Genomic DNA, 18307 nt, shown 5'->3' on the forward strand with positions numbered 1-18307 from the left:
TCTTAACCTTCAAATTAAGTGGTTAAAAATTACCCAACCTATCTTGACCTTCAAATTAAGTGATTAAAAATTACCCAACCTATCTTGACCCTCAAACTAGATATGGTTCACCCATAACCATTAAAAGGCGGGCGGATATGGGCGGGTTGATGGTTCCTGACCCATTTTGCCACCCCTAATCACGAGCACCCCACGAGCATCCTGATATGTTAGGGGAAGAAAAAGGGTTTAGCCAGAACTGAGAGCCGAAATGAGGTCCGAAACGAATTTTTCTGGAAAAACACGAAGAAGAAACCCCCCCCCTAAACTTGAGTTTTCTACCCAACTACGCGAAGAAAAACAAAAAAAAAAAAAAAAAAAATCATTGTGAAATACCCAAAATGCCCCTAGATCAAAAGAGGTCAAGAGTGTCAAAAAGCTGCTACAAGATCTATTCGCAATTTGGAGCAAAAATAGGCCATCAAACAAATTTTTCTGGAAAAACACAAAGAGGAAACCCAACCCCAAAAATCAAGTTTTTTACCCGATAATGCAAACAGAAACAAAGAAAATGCACTGTAAAACGCCCAGAATACCCCCAAGAAAATCAGGTCAAGAAATTTAAAATCTTTCCAAGCTGTTGCCAAAGGAAAGGAAATGGGGCTTCGGGAGGTTTTTAAATTGCCTAAATTGAAAATGTAATCTTAAAATACACCAACAAAACCCCCAGAAGTTTCGGATCGGTCGACATATTTTTCAAAAAAAAGTCGATGAATATTACCAAGTACTAAAATCTCAAGTTTTAAACACATATTTGTAAACTTTAGAATTCATGGCCCTTGGCCTCATATCATACATACAAAATAAGCATCCAAAAAGTGTACTTAGGTACACATTACATATTTGGAATCAAGGATACAAGTTTTGATATATAAAGCCACAAAATGACATTTCTTGCTAACATTTGCATGAAATGTAAACTTAAAAGCAACATGTCATCCAAGGAATGATGTGCATCTCGAACCAAGGTATCCATACCTGAAAATAACCCGGTAACTTCGGAGGGAGTAAACAAGTTTACTCATAGGGAATGAGCATGCATCGACCTAACTTTTTACAAGGAAATTACTTTAACATGAAGTAATTCAAAGGATCATGCTACTTAACGTCTATGTCATAAGTGAGACTCAGGGATCATCCTAAGCTACTCATACAATTGAATTGAACCACGGCATACAAGTATACATGCTCAAGTATACAAGTCAATATTAAAACATGATATACGATATACAAGCATACATTTATAAGTATACTAAACCATATTAAACAAGTTATGCAATGTCTAAGCATGCATATACAAATATACAATTAACATGGAAAACTTATGAATCAAGTATACAGGCACAAGCATACTAAGCTAAATGAATTACGCATAAGATAAGCATACACGACACAAGTATACATAATGAAATCCGATTGCACAAATCAAACATACAATGCGTAAGTATACTAAATAGGGTTTAGATACACAACCAAGGTTACAAGTTCAAGTATCCTAAATGAGATCTAAATACACAAAACAAGTATACAGTTTCAAGTATACTAAATAAGATCTAAATACACAAAGCAAGTATACAGTTTCAAGTATAAAAAATATGATCTAAAATGCAAGGCAAGCACAAATTTACAAGGTACAAGTAATCCATGATTAACAACTTAAAATTAAATGCAAAATCAAATAGTGGAAAGACTAGGACACGTGGTCACAGACCAAGAAAGTATTTTTGGGTAATTACGACTCAGAAAGTACCACCTAGTGCGCACTTATGACTTAGAAGACTCTTGTCTCCGTACTAGAGTCAAACCTTAACCATCACCTGTATTTTGTCCTTGCAAGTTTTCCAAAATCAATAAGTTCAAAACTTATACAAAAATCAAATGCAAGTTACCACATTCCATGCGCAAGTAAGGTTGAGTGCACACAAACCATGTCCTAGAATTTAAGTCTAAATAGCATATGACATGTCATGTCCTCAATATGCAATTTATATACTAAGCAAGAATATTTTACAACAGTTGAGTCACATTACCATCCTAAGCCACAAGTACTAAATAAGATTTAATTTAGTAACTAGCTTTCAAGGTAAATAACTGTGATATTCGAACAAGCTATATACCTACACAAGATATATGTAAACAAATCATGCTAGTTAATGATATCCTAAATCATGCTAAGTCCAATTCCTTGATTTAAACATAGAAACAATTTCAAAGACATAGTTAAATCCATGGAACAAATAGATAGAATTTAATTAACTAAAATAATTAAATTCTCTAGATTTCAAATCAATCCCAAATAATCTCAAATTAGTATATGTTAAGGGACATAGCATAGTCTTCACATATATTACATAAACTATCAAATCAAGGGATTAAAACAATTAAAATAAAATTAATTAAACTCATTAATTAATTTTCTCTAAATTTTCAAACAACTCTAAATGTCCTCAATTATATATAGGTTGTAAAATATACCAAGGCCTATTTTAATATCACATTACAAGTTAATTTCATGCTTGTTACAACTATATGAATTAATCTTTCACAAAAGATAAATATTAAATAAAATTTGCATTTCTTATTCAAATACTCCTAATTTAATATATGTTGATATACATACCATATAATGACCCAGTCATTTCCTTACTTTCCTTTTTCCTTAGGATTTTACGGATGAATTTTTTTCGTTGAAATTCATTTGCTAAATTCGGTTTCTCGTCGTTTAGTGTCGTCTTGAGTGTTCGAAACTAGTTTTTGAGACTCTTTCCTTTAGATTAACAACTTCCTTTTAGGACCGAATCATTTTCACATTTTTCGTTTTTCGACACTATTCATTTTTTGTCATTTTCCCTATTTTGTCTTTTCCCCAGTTTGTCACTTTGTTGGCATAACCACACTCCTTGTGTTCGGAGTTGGTTTTTGACTTCACGTATCATCATTCTAAGTGGTTTCCACTAAAATACGTATCTTTACTTTTGCAAAAAAGTACCTCGGTTGCTCCCAATGTCCATAGGGGCATGGATGCATAGTTTTTCATAATCTTTTTCTTTTCTTAGGGTGTTTTTCATAAATATCTTTTGAAGATATTTTATTTCAGGGGTATCTAAGAAAATATCTTTTGAAAGATATTTTCATTCAGGGGCAGTTTTGTAGCTAACCCTTTTTGTAGGGGTCACTGTGCAATTAACGAAAGTTATTGCAAAATATCTTGTTTTGAGCCTGGATCCTCGTACGGGATTTATTTTCACATTTTGTTGAGTCATGTACTCATAGAATTTCCTTCTAGTCATTTTTCTCCAGTTTCTGAGTTTTTGGACCCGGTTGACGCTGAACTTGTTCGGGGCATATCTCTCTGCTCGGGATTCAGTTTTCGATGCTGTTTCTTTCGTTATTCATATTTTCTCATTTAGAATCTTTTTTGTTCATAGAGTTTTGTCATTTGAGTACATTTGCTCAAAATCCACTTTTCCGGGCCCGGCGGGACCCTTCCGGGGCACTTTTTGAGATTTTCTATAAATAGGGGTCTTAAGTCAAAAAGTTAGATTTCCATCATCTTCTTCACCCTCTTAGCCGGCAGCCATGGGAGCCCAAGGGGCTGCCTTCATTCTTTCTTCTCCTCCACTTGATTTCCTTAGTGAAAACTCTTCGGCCTTAACGTATATCATTCCCCTCGACGTAATCTACCTTTCCCCCTTATTAGAATTCATTTCTGACCATTTCTTGAGTTTGTGTTCGAAGTCAAGTTGTGATTTTGATGGGGCTTTTTGGGGGTTCATGTAGATCATGTTGTCCTCGACAAAACCCCGAAGTTCCGTTCAATTCAGAGCGATTTCATTTTGGTGGCTTTTGAGATTTCATCTCAAAATGAGGTCGGGGATGTCTTAGATTTATATTATTGTTGTATTGATTGTTTTATAAGCATATACAACTTGTGAGCATGCCTTGTTCAAGGTTTTAGAATTTAATTTATTTATTTTCTTTGTTTAGGATTTAATTCTCATGATGGTATATAGTTTGGAATTAAATTGTGGCATGCTAGTAAATTAGGCCTTGGTGAGTTGTGTAACATATATTAAATTTGGAGCATTTGAATAAGAATTGTAAAACTTATTTAATATTTATCTTTTGTGAAAAATTAAATTACATAGTTGAAACAAGCATGAAATCAACTTATATTGTAATATTAAAGTAGCCCTTGGTGATTTCTTTAACATATGTTAAATTGAGGTTATTTGGAGTTGTTTGAAAATCTCGAGAAAATTAATTAATTAGCTTAATTAATTTTATTTTAAGTGTTGTAGTCACTTAAATTGATTTTGGGTAGAATGTATGTGAAGACCATGTTATGTTCCTTTACATATATTAATATGAGCCTAATTAGAATTTATTAGAAATCTAGAGACTTTTCATGTTAGGGTGGTAATCTCATGAAATGTAGTGCAATAAATTACCTTGTGAGCATATTACTAATTAGATGTAGAATTAGTACTTGGGGTGTCTTAAAATGATAATTGGACTTAGCATGATATGTGATATCATTGTCTTGAATAGCTTGATTAAATATATCTTGTGTAGGTATATAGCTTGTTAGAATATTACAATTGTTTACCTTGAAAACTTGTTGCTAAATTGAAGCTTATTTAGTACTTGTGGCTTAGAATGGTAATGTGGCTCAATTGTTGTAAAATATTCTTGCTTTGTATATAAATTACATATTGAGGACATGACATGTCATATGCTATTTAAACTTGAATTCTAGGACATAGTTTGTGTGGATTCAACCTTATTTGTGCATAGAATGTGGTAACTTGCATTTGATTTTGTCTAAGCTTTGAACTTATTGATTTTTGGAAATCTTGTAAGGACATAATTTATGTAATGGCTAGGGTTTGGCTCTATTACGTGGACAAGTGTCCTCTAAGTCATAAGTGCCCACTAAGTGGTACCTTGTGGGTCGTAATTACTCGAAAATACTTGCTTGGTCTAGTGACCGCATGTCCTAGCCTTTCCACTATTTGATTTCACATTTAATTTCAAGTTGTTAATCATAGATTACTTGTAGCTTGAGAATTGATGTTTACTTTGGGTAATTGAATACTATTTAGTATACTTGTACTTGTATACTTGCTCCGTGAATTTAAATTTCATTTAGTATGCTTGTGCCATGTGCACTTGTTTTAGGCATATCTCGTTTAGCTTAGTATACTTGATTTACGATATTTCCATATAAAATGTATACTTGGGTAATATGCTTAGACATTGTGTGACTTGTCTTAATATGGTTTAGTATACTTGGAAATGTATGCTTGTATGTTGTATAACATGTTTCAACATTACTTAGTATACTTGAGCATGTATACTTATATGCCGTTGTTCACCTTAAATTGCATGAGTAGCTTAGGATGCTCCCTGAGTCTCACTCTAACATAGATGTTAGGTGGCATGAGTCCCTTTAACATGTTTCACCTTAAGGTGATATAATTGTAAAATGCTAGGTCGATGCATGCTCATCTCCTATGAGTAGCTTTATGTTACTTACCCACGTAGTGGGGACATTTTTCAGGTACAGGAATCAAGGTTCGAAATTCTCATATTGCTTGGATGATTTGTAGCCTTGAAGGTTTCAATTCTTGTAAAAGTTGGCATAAAATGCCATTTTGAAGCCTTATTTGTCTAAATTTGTATTCTTTAATTCGTATATGCAAAGTGTACATAAGTACACTCATTGACATGTATAAGATGAGGCCGGAGGCCAACGACATGTATCTTGTATACCATACACTTTTGTTTTCAAGGTTTATTATGAAAATATTGAGAAATGCGAAGTCATTGCTTCATAACTTTTGCATCGGGTGTGGGAATTTCATTCCGTTTCTTTCATAGGGTTTCTATGATCACGTATGAGGTGTGGCCAAGGGCCAAACACCATTTCGTTCTAGGTTTTGCATTTTAGTTCCATCTATTGCATTTTTCGGATAAATTTTTTCTGCTATTTTTTCCTTTCTAAGTTCAGTTCCTCATCACTTAGTGTCGTCTCGAGTGCTCTAGAGTGACTTCCGAGACACTTTTCTATGGATTCATAACTTCCTTTGAGGACCGAGTCAATTCCACATTTTTCGTTTTTCAACACTATTCACTTTTTGTCTTTTCCCTATTTTGTCTTTTTCCCTATTTCGTCTTTTCCTCGTTTGTCACTCTGTTTACGTAACTACACTTCTTGTGTTCGGAGTTGGTTTTTGACTTCACGTATCTTCATTCTCAATGATTTCTATAAGATACGTATCTTTACTTTCGTGAGAAAGTACTCTGGTTACTCCCGGTGGCCATAGGCGCATAAATGCAAAGTTCTTTGGAAACTTTTTCTTTTTTTGGGGTGTTTTTCATAAATATCTTTTGAAGATATTTTATTTCAGGGGTATCTAAGAAAATATCTTTTGGAAGATATTTTCATTCTGGGGTAGTTTCGCAGTTTTCACTTTTTGGAGGGGCCATTGTGCAATTAATGAAAGTTATTGCTGAATGCCTTGTTTTGAGCCTGGATCATCGTATGGGATTCATTTTCACATTTTGTTAAGTCGTGGACTCTTAGAATTTCCTCCTAGTCGATGTTTTCCAGTTTTAGGGTTTCTGGCCCCGGTTTGCGCCAAACTTGTTTTGGGCATAACTTTCTACTCGGGACTCGATTTTTGACGCTGTTTCTTCCATTATTCATATTTTCTCATTTTGAATCTTTTTTGTTCATAGAGTTTTGCCGTTTGAGCACGTATGCTCGAATTTCACTTTTTGGACCCGGTGGGGCCACGTTCGGGGCACTTTTTGAGTTTTTCTATAAATAAGAGGTCTTAGAAAAAAAAATCAGATTTCACTCTCTCTCTCCCCTCTCTCATCCGGATCTCATGGCAGCCATGGCATCCATCTTCTCTCTCTTCTTTTGAGCTTCCTCCCCTCACTAAAAAGTGGTGATGCCTTTATGTTTATTGTTCCCTTCGGCAAGGCCTTCGATTTCAACCGATTGGAATCTAGTTTTGGCCATTTCTTGAGTTAGGGTTTGAAGTCAAGTTGTGTTTTTGATGGGGCTTCCTTGGGATTTATGTTCGTGGTGTTGTCCCTGACAAAACCAAGAAGTTTCGTCGGATTCGGAGCCGATTTATTTTGGTTGGGATTTGAGATTTCATCTCAAATGGAAGTAAGGAATGTTTTAGGATTATTTGTGTGTTGTATCATGTGTTTGCCATGATCATATAACATATATGTATGCCTTGTATCAAATCTAGAAAGTTAGTACTTTTTATTTCTTTGTATAAGATTTAAAATTCATGATGATGTGTAACTTGGATTTGAATTGTGGCATGCTAGAAAATCTTGTTTTAATGTCTTGGTTAACATATATAGTAAAATTGGATTAATTAAATAAGAATTGCACTTTTTAATTAATATTTATCTTTTGTGAAAGATTAAAGTTCAGGGCCGTACCTTGCATAAAATTAAGTTGTATTATGCTTTTAAATTAAGTTTTGGTATGTTTGTTAACATACTTTAATTTGAGAGCATTTGGTTGAGTTTGAAAATCTAGAGGCTTTGATTAAGAGAATTAATTAAAATCCATTTTTGTGGTTTCATGGGCCTAATTAAGCTTGTATGTGAATATATGTAATGATCATGATATGTCTTTTAACATATATCAAATTGAGGCCATTTGGAAATGATTTGAAATCTAGAGATTTTAATTATTTTGATGTAATTAAATTATATTTTTTTTATCCATGGATCTAATTATGTTTTAGAAGTTGTTTCTATTTTAAGAGCATGGATTTAGACTTGTGATGTATTCACTTGATTGTGTTATATGTAATGAAGAACATTATTGTTAAATTTATATTTATGAGAGTATGTTTCTAATATGAATATATTGTTGGCTTGTGATTTCATAGCATTATGGATATGAATGCTTATTATGTACAATTGAGAGTTATATTGCTAACTTGTTACTATGTAGTAGTAATATGTATAAGTTATAAACTTATTTGGTTTATTTTGGAGTTTTGGGACATTGTTATTACATGTGGTATGGCTAAAGTTCGGCTTTACTACGGGAGGTATGAGTTCTCCCCAATTGAGATAGTGCGCACTTAGGGTGGTTTTCCCTGCGGGTTAGTGCCCGAAACAACCATTTTGTTCTCGGCGGAAATCCGAGATGTGATTTCCAAGTCTTCCACTATTTGTTTTCGCATTCAATTCCAAGTTGACAGCCATGTACACCTTATTGACTTGTGGTTTTGGCTAATGGCGATTTTGATATTGTTAAGTACATCCATACTAAATTATTATATTTAGTTGATTTCACACTTTTAGATTTCTAGTTGATAACCTTGAGAATCTATGTCTTGATGTGTGGTATTAGATATTCTAATTATGCTAAATTGTTATATTTAGTTGATGTTGCATTGTAGACTTCAAGTTGATAACCTTGAGAATCCCTATGTTATTGCTTTGTGTAAGCATGCTCCTATGTTGTTGTTTTGTGTAAGCATGCTCCTATGTCGCTAAAATTGCATGAATGAGGTGATTGATGCTAGAAATGATCTTAGGTAGCTAGGATGCTCCTTGAGTCTCACCTTTGACATAGACGTTAGGTGGAATGAACCACAATAATTAAATCATACAAACTTGTAAAACGTAGGTCGATGCATTCTCATTTCCTATGAGTAGCTTTATGTTACTCACCCCTACGATACTGGGGCATATTTCAGGTATAAGAATTAAAGTTGAGACTCCCATTATGCTTGGATGACTTGTGGACTCGAAGACTTCCATTTTTGTGAAAGTTGGCTCGGAATGCCAATTGTAGTCTTATTTGTCAAATGTGTATATTTGAATCTAAACTTGTAATGTGTGCCTAAGCACACTTTTGATTCTCATTTTATGTATATGATATGAGGCCAAGGGCCAAACTTCTTTTAGAAACACATTTATGTCATGGATGTTGATTTTTTTGCCTTTAATGAGATTATATGGAATTCATGCGTTTTAGTATGCTATTTTGCACTGGAGCATGTATTGTGTATGAAATTCATTATCTAGAATTCATTTTACATGTACGAAATGTGGCCAAAGGCCAAACGGTACTTTGAAGTCATTTCAAGATTTTAAATTCCAAGTTTTCGTTCCAAACTTTGTTTTTGGCATTTTGGCCGTTGAGGGGTCATATTTCGTATCGGCCATATTTTTGAACCATGGACCATTGTAGCACATCATATTAGGTAAGTTACGTTTGTGTGCATGGTCTTTTCCGGGCAAAGCTTCTTCTTTGGTGAAATGAGCCTCCTACGGACTCATTTTACACTTTTGTTGCATATTCTGACCTAAGGGTATTTTGGGAATTTTATTTGGGAAATAAATTCTGTTCTCCACAGATTCACTTAGAAAATGTGATTTTAGGGGGGATTTCTTCTTCGTGTTTTTCCAGAAAATACCATCTTGGTATTGGAAATCGATCTCAAAATTCAGCTTTTTGCTTTCCATTTAGCAGCTTTTTCGACCCTCTAGACCAGATTTCTTTGGAGGGAATTTTGGGCATTTCAAAGTGTGTATTTTTCAATTTTTCTTAAGAGTCATGTAAAAAACTCAACTTTGAGTGGGGTTTCTTCTTTGTGTTTTTCCAGAAAATGTCATCTAGAGCCTCAAAATCCCATTTTTTCCGGAAAAACCCTTACTGTCAGGTTTTTGATGAGTTATAGTACAAGTGTACGGGTCAAGTGTATGGGTGGTGAATCTCGTAACCGGTTAGATGAGCGTGGGCAATGAGTTGGTCACTAATTTTTGGTCTTCTAATCGATTAGAATGATCTCCTAATCGATTAGATGGTCTTGGGTTGACTTTTTGACCGTTTTGCCCCTTCTTCTTCCGTTAGCCATATATTCTTCATCCGGATTCCGAATCAAGTGGTTCTTGAGTCTAAATTCATTAATTTTTCATTGTCTTTTCAATGGGGTACTCGGTGGCACCCACTTTTAAGCTAGAAATGATGTTTTTTCCCCTAGGTTCATTCTTGTTCGTTTTTGAAAACATTGCTTCCGCATTTGATTCCTTTGGGTTCCGTGACCTCGTTGAGGGTCATAATGGTGTCTTAAAGCCATGTTGTATCTCTAGAGACCGTTGTTTTATCTTTTACTTCCGCATTTCGGATCTGTTATTGGGTCATCTTTCGGTTCATGACTGACATACCGGGTTAAAAAACTTAGGCCGTCACAATTGGTATCAGAGCTCCTAGGTTCAAAAACCTTAGGACGACGGGTTTTGGGTGCATATAAAGCTTTTGTTGCCATGCTCTATGTGTTTATATGCTTTATGATAACATGTTTTGGTTGATAACATGTTTATGTGCTTACGTGCTACATGTTGTATGCCGTTTGTTTAGCATTGTTTTATTCTAATATAAAGAGCATGACATATAATGTATGCTAGATTAGATTTGTATATGCATAATTGTGTTGCATACTTGGCATGACATGGGATTGGTCATTAAAGCACGAGTTGAGGTTGATGGTGATTGTAGTCACAGTCTCGTGGTGATATAGGTTGTTGTCGACCTAGTATTTGTTTTGAGGTAGGTGGATGGTCACCTTTTGTTTAGGCTCTTGTGAGATGAGTCATTTGGTGTTACCGTAGTGGTGGATTTATTGGTTTTGGGCCATTATGAGGTTATGGACCTCTTAGGATCCTTGATTGTCCAGGAAGATTTCTCTAGAACTTGCATTTTTCATGGGTGGGTACATTTATGGGCGGGTGCATGGCACTGTCATGCTACCGTGCTGGCTAGCTACAAGTGCAGTTCGGATGGAATTAGTGTTAGTTTTGTTTTGATAGGCGTTGTCTTTTAATCAGTGATGATGATGGTTGTTTTGGGGATCAGTCGTGGTGATTGATTTAGTTGTTATTGGTATGGCTATAGTTGTTATTTTCCTTGAGGAGTTCTTGCATGATGATGCTTTTGAGATCAAGTCGATTGATTGATGTTTCGGGTAGTGAGAGTACTGCACTGTTAGTGTCACTTGTAGTGTCACCTTTAGATTCGGAGTTAGATTGTTAGAGTCTTACCGTTGTGGTAAGGGCTCACGTTTGTTTGGAGACAGGTTGTTGTCATATTGGTTTTGGAGTCAGTTTATGGCTAGAAATTGTCTTTCCTTTTACCTAGACACTCTAGGACACGATGTCTATAGGGTTCATTTTTGCATCATTTTGTCTTATGCAGTTTCGTTTACCACCATGTTAGTAGTATGATTTATGTTATTGTGATGCATGAGTAGGTGGAGGTCTATCCACATTTTCCTTCTTGTTGTCTGGCATTAGCATGCCTTATTTATATGCTTAGAGATGCCATGTTGTTACTGTACTTTTGTGAGATGCTTTTGTGCTTACGTGGAGAAGTGTTGCATATACATTTGATTTTTATCTATATGAGTAGATTTACTTCTTGGAAGTTGCATTTCCTTGTCATATGCATAACTTCCAGGTTTGGTTTTCCTATTCGTTTCCCTCAGTCCCACGTAGTGTGTATGTGGGTTTCCGCAAGGGTTTTGTGTTGGTTCATGTTAGGGACTTCACAAGGAATGAGTCTCTTTTCTTCGTTGCATTGTTCACAGTTTTGGGGTTGGTTGGTCCGTAAGGATCACTATCGTTGTCTTGAGTCCTTGGTGAGGATTTGATGGATTTTGGTCGACTTACTTCCATGTAGGGGGTGAAGTCTTTGACCTTGTTGTCTTTTATTTTAGAGATGGAGTAGTGGTGTTATCCTTTTTAGGACTGGTGGTTCCCTTTCTTTTGTGTCTTCCCTTAGGGAGTTTCTGCCGTAGTTGTTGACGGAGTTGTAGTGCTCAGAGTGAGTTGATTGGTGTGAGATCATTTTATGGGGACTTGTGTCCATATCATTGAGGATTTATTTGATTATGAGGTGAGCTCGATGCTCTTTTGAGAATGTTTTTTGGAGACTTGTTTCCGTTTTAGAGACCTGGATGTGGTTAACTTTTAGGAAAAGTTTTGGAGGATTACTGTTGGATATGGCTTGTTTGTGGAGTCTTCTCGTCCTAGTTATGACTAGGCATAGTTTTGAGGAATCGTAGTTCCAGTGGTTGTTTATGGATCGATAGAAATTGAGGAATTTTGATTTAACTTGGTGTTTCCAAGTACGGTTTTAAGAGATTCATTTTGTGACCTTAGTTGTTGGCATTTTGATATGTGTGCCACTTGGTGGATTAATATTTTGAGAATTTAGTTATCCGTGATAGGGATATGGATCTGATGTTTAATCATGGTGATTGGACTTGTAGTTGATTTGTTTCAGGGAGTAATGTTAAGGACTTTCGATGAAATGTCTTATTGTGAGGTTCGTTTTGATTTCTGTAGGCGTTGATTTGCTTTTCAGGTTTTAGATTCCTGATTAATGTTGTTAATAGGGGTATTTTGAGACATTGGAGATGTTGGTTTTGCTGTATTGAGGATTTGGGGCCTTAAGCATAGCAGTACCTATAGCATTGTTGTCAGAGTTTTGGGATTGGCCAGGATGGTCCGGCCGAACATCTTTGGACCATATCTCAACTCTCACAAAATGTTGGTACCCGTAGTGCTTTTGGTAATGATCATTTTTGACATTAATGTCATTGGTATCGAGAGGTTTCATGGGTAGACCTAGTGGGGGGCAGGTTATGAACTAGTGCCTTATACTGTCATGCTACCGTACAAAGTTGTGTGTTGTGGGCGAGTACTAGTTGCCGTCAATGCTACCTTACTGACGAGTAAGTGTGGGCGGGCACTAGGTACTGTTATTGCTACCACACATTTGAGTACGTTGTGGGCGGGTTTTGGTCACTATTAGTACTACCACGTTGTGTTTGTTTTGTACCCTAATTTGATATATAGTTATCTTAGAGTTCTTTTGGTGGTTGTTTTTTGTTTCTTATGCTGGTTTGTCAGGAGGGACGCTTACGGTTGTTGTTTTCCGTTCTTTTGTCTGACCTTGGGTTCTCTGTGTGAGTTTAGACTTGTCGTGTGGCCATGTGGTCACTTTTCCCTTGAAAGGTTGTCTTGTCATGAGCACATGGGTGCAGATGACACTGGTTTGTGTGTTCCTTTCAGCTTTTAGGTCGCTGGTGTAGCGTGTTGTGAGGGGTACTCAGAGATATACTCTGTAGTTATCCTGGTTTCGTTTTCTGTTTCGTTGGGCTAGATTTCGGGGACAAAATCCCTTTAAGGTGGGAAGGTTGTAATGACCCGGATTTTTCAGATAAATTTTTCCATTGTCTTTTCCTTTCTGAGTTCAGTTCCTCGTCACTTAGTGTCATCTCGAGTGCTCTAGAGTGACTTTCGAGACTCTTTTTTGTGGATTGACAACTTCCTTTGAGGGCCGAGTCAATTCCACGTTTTTCATTTTTTGACACTATTCACTTTTTGTCTTTTCCCTATTTTGCCTCTTTTCCTATTTCGTCTTTTCCTCATTTGTCACTCTGTTTGCGTAACCACACTTCTTGTATTCAGAGCTGGTTTTTGACTTCATGTATCTTCCAATGATTTGTATGAGATACGTATCTTTACTTTCGTGAAAAAGTACTCTAGTTGCTCCCGGTGCCCATAGGGGCATAAATGCAAAGTTCTTTGGAAACTTTTTCTTTTCTTGGGGTGTTTTTCATAAATATCTTTTGAAGATATTTTATTTCAGGGGTATCTAAGAAAATATCTTTTGAAAGATTTTCATTCTGGGGCAGTTTCGCAGTTTTCACTTTTTGGAGGGGCCATTGTGCAATTAATGAAAGTTATTACTCAATACCTAGTTTTGAGCCTGGATCCTCGTATGGGATTCATTTTCAGATTTCGTCGAGTCATGGACTCTTAGAATTTCCTCCTGGACGATATTTTCCAGTTTCAGGGTTTTTGGCCCTAGTTTGCGCCAAACTTGTTTTGGGTATAACTTTCTGCTCGGGACTCGGTTTTCGACGCCGTTTCTTTCGTTATTCATATTTTCTCATTTCAAATATTTTTTGTTCGTAGAGTTTTGCCGTTCGAGCATGTTTGCTCGAATTTCACTTTTTCAGACCCGGTGGGGCCCGTACGGGGCACTTTTTGAGTTTTTCTATAAATCAAAGGTCTTAGAAAAAAAAAAAAAAAATTAGATTTCACTCTCTCTCTCCCCTCTCTTGGCCAGATCTTATGGCAGCCATGGCTGCATCTTCTCTATCTTCTTTTGAGCTTCCTCCCCTCACTAAAAAGTGGTGATGCCTTTATGTTAATTGTTCCCCTCGGCGAGGCCTTCGATTCCAACTGATTGGAATCTCGTTTTGGCCATTTCTTGAGTTGGGGTTTGAAGTAAAGTTGTGTTTTTGATGGGGCATCCTTGGGATTCATGTTCGTGGTGTTGTCCCCAACAAAACCTAGAAGTTTCGTCAGATTCGGAGCCGATTTATTTTGGTGGGGATTTGAGATTTCATCTCGAATGGCGGTAGGGAATGTTTTAGGATTATTTGTGTGTTGTATCATATGTTTTCCATGATTATATAACATATATGTATGCCTTGTATCAAATCTAGAAAGTTAGTACTTTTTATTTCTTTGTATAAGATTTAAAATTCATGATGACGTGTAACTTGGATTTGAATTGTGGCATGCTAGAAAATCTTGTTTTAATGTGTTGGTTAACATACATTAAATTTGGATTAATTAAATAAGAATTGCACTTTTTAATTAATATTTATCTTTTGTGAAAGATTAAAGTTCATGGTTGTACCTTGCATGAAATTAAGTTGTATTATGCTTCTAAATTAAGTTTTGGCATGTTTGTTAACATACTTTAATTTGAGGGTATTTGGTTGAGTTTGAAAATCTAGAGGCTTTAATTAAGAGAATTAATTAAAATCCATTTTTGTGGTTTCATGGGGCTAATTAAGCTAGTGTGTGAATATATGTAATGATTATGATATGTCTTTTAACATATATTAAATTGAGGCCATTTGGAAATGATTTGAAATCTAGAGAGTTTAATTATTTTGATGTAATTAAATTCTATCTTGTTTATCCACGGATCTAATAATGTTTTAGAAGTTATTTATATTTTAAGAGCATGGATTTAGATATGTGATGTAATCACTTGATTGTGTTTTATGCATTGAAGAGCATTGTTGTTAAATTTATATTCATGAGAGTATGTTTCTAATATGAATATATTGTTGGCTTGTGATTTCATAGCATTATGGATATGAAATGTTTATGATGCACAATTGAGAGTTATATAGCTAACTTGTTACTATGTAGTAGTAATATGTATAAGTTATGAACTTATTTGATTTATTTTGGAGTCTTGGGATATTGTTGTTACATGTGATATGGCTAGAGTTCAGCTTTAGTGCGGGAGGTATGAGTTCTCCCCAATTATGATATGGTTTATTTTGATATTGTTAAGTACATCCATACTAAATTGTTATATTTAGTTGATTTTACACTTTTAGATTTCTAGTTGATAACCTTGAGAATCTATGTCTTGATGTGTGGTATTAGATATTCTAATTATGCTAAATTGTTATATTTAGTTGATGTTGCATTGTAGACTTCAAGTTGATAACCTTGAGAATCCCTATGTTGTTGCTTTGTGTAAGCATGCTCCTATGTTGTTACTTTGTGTAAACATGACCCTATGTTGCTAAAATTGCGTGAATGAGGTGATTAATGCTAAAAATGATCTTAGGTAGCTAGAATGCTCCTTGAGTCTCACTTTTGACATAGACGTTGGGTGGAATGAATCACAATAATTAAATCATGCAAACTTGGAAAACGTAGGTCGATGCATACTCATTTCCATTGAGTAGCTTTATGTTACTCAGCCTTCCTATACTGGAGCATATTTCAGGTACAAGAATTAAAGTTGAGACTCCCATTATGCTTGGATGACTTGTGGACTTGAAGACTTCCATTTTTGTGAAGGTTGGCTCGGAATGCCAATTGTAGTCTTATTTGTCAAATGTGTATATTTGATTATAAACTTGTAATATGTGCCTAAGCACACTTTTCATTCTCATTTTATGTATATGACATGAGGCCAAGGGCCAAACTTCTTTTAGAAACACATTTATGTTATGGATGTTGATTTTTTTGGCTTTACTGAGATTATATGGAATTCATGCGTTTTAGTATGTTATTTTGTACTGGAGCGTGTATTGTGTATGAAATTCATTATCTAGAATTCATTTAACATGTACGAAGTGTGGCCAAAGGCCAAACTGTACTTTGAAGTCATTTCAAGATCTTAAATTCCAAATTTTCGTTCCAAACTTTATTTTTGGCATTTTGGCCGTTGGTGGGTCATATTTCATATCGGCCATATTTTTGAACCATGGACCATTGTAGCACATCATATTAGGTAAGTTACGTTTACGTGAATGGTCGTTTCTGGGCAAAGCTTCTTCTTTGGTGAAATGAGCCTCCTACGGTCTCATTTTACACTTTTGTTGCATATTCTGACCTAAGGGTATTTTGGAAATTTTCTTTGGGAAATAAATTCCGTTCTCTACATAGTCACTTAGAAAATGTGATTTTAGTGGGGGTTTCTTCTTCGTGTTTTTCCGATAAATGTCATCTTGGTATCGGAAATCGATCTCAAAGTTCAGCTTTTTGTTTTCCATTTAGCAGCTTTTCGACCCTCTAGACCAGATTCCTTTGGAGGGCATTTTGGGCATTTCACACTGCGTATTTTTCAATTTTTCTTGGGATTGATGTAGAAAACTTAATTTTGATGGGGGTTTCTTCTTTGTGTTTTTCCAGAAAATGTCATCTAGAGCCTCAAAATTCCATTTTTTCCGGAAAAACCCTTGCTGCCAAGTTTTTGATGAGTTGTAGTACAAGTGTACGGGTCAAATGTACGGGTGGTGAATCTCATAACCGGTTAGATGAGCGTGGGCAGTGAGTTAGTCACTGATTTTTGGTCTTCTAATCGATTAGAAGGATCTCCTAATCGATTAGATGGTCATGGGTTGACTTTTTGACCGTTTTGCCCCTTCTTCTTCCGTTAGCCATATCTTCTTCATCCGGACTCCGAATCAAGTGATTTTTGAGTCTAAATTCATTAATTTTTCATTGTATTTCCAATGGTGTGCTCAATGGCACCCACTTTTAAGCTAAAAATGACATTTTTTCCCCTAGGTTCATTCATGTTCGTTTTTGAAAACATTGCATCCGCATTTCATTCCTTTAGGTTCCATGACCTCGTTAAGGGTCATAATGGTGTCATAGAGCCATGTTGTATCTCTAAAGACCGTTTTTTTGTCATTTGCTTCTGCATTTTGGATCCGCTATCGGATCATCTTTCGGTTCATCATTGACGTACCGGGTTGAAAAACTTGGGCCGTCACATTTCGGGTTGCCATTCTTGCTTCATTTGTTGGCTCAACTGAGTTCCGTGGCTTCATGGGGAGTCACTTTGCTTCCTTAGGGATGACGTACATCTCTTGAGGCCATTTTGCTTCTTTTGCATCCGCATTTTGGATCCATTATCGAGTCAAACTATGGTTTATCACAGGATGCACTGGCTTGAAAAACCAGGGCCGCCACATACCAAGGCCTAATTTACTAGCATGCCATAATTTAATTCTAAGGTACACACCTTCATGAGAATTAAATCTTAAACATAGAAAATAATTAAATTAAATTCTAAAAATTGAATAAAGACATACTTACAAGTTGTATATGCTTATATAATAATCAATACAACATTAATATAAACTTAAGACACCCCCTACCTCAATTTGAGATGAAAATCTCAAAAGCCACCAAAATGAGAACGATTCCGAATTCGACAATACTTCGGGGTTGTTGGGAACAACGCTGTGAACATAAAACTTTAAGGAGGTCCTACCAAAATCCTAACTTGATCTCAAACCCAAACTCAAAAAAGGGCTAAAAAGGGGTTCTAATAAAGGGGAAAGATACACGTAGTCAAGACAAACACAACACGCAAAGGCACTACGACTTTTTAACAAGGGGAGGAAGTTTTAATTGAGAGAAGAAGGGTGGCAACCCCCTTGGGCTACCATGGTAGCTGTAGGTCGTGCATGAAGAGAGAAGAAGGTCAAAAATGAAATGTCTTACCCCCCCTTTATAGGAAAACCCTAAAAGTGCCCCGGAAGGGCCCCACCGGGTCCGAAAAAGTGGAATTTGAGCAGACGTGCTCAAACGGCAAAACTCCATGAATGAAAAAGAACCAAAATGAGAAAAGATGAATGTGGAGGGAAAA

The sequence above is a fragment of the Cornus florida genome, unplaced genomic scaffold (genome assembly GCF_030987335.1).
Source record: "Cornus florida cultivar Cherokee Brave unplaced genomic scaffold, ASM3098733v1 CherokeeBrave_3.0.0_Hap2_Chr02, whole genome shotgun sequence".
Taxonomy (NCBI): Eukaryota; Viridiplantae; Streptophyta; class Magnoliopsida; order Cornales; family Cornaceae; genus Cornus; species Cornus florida.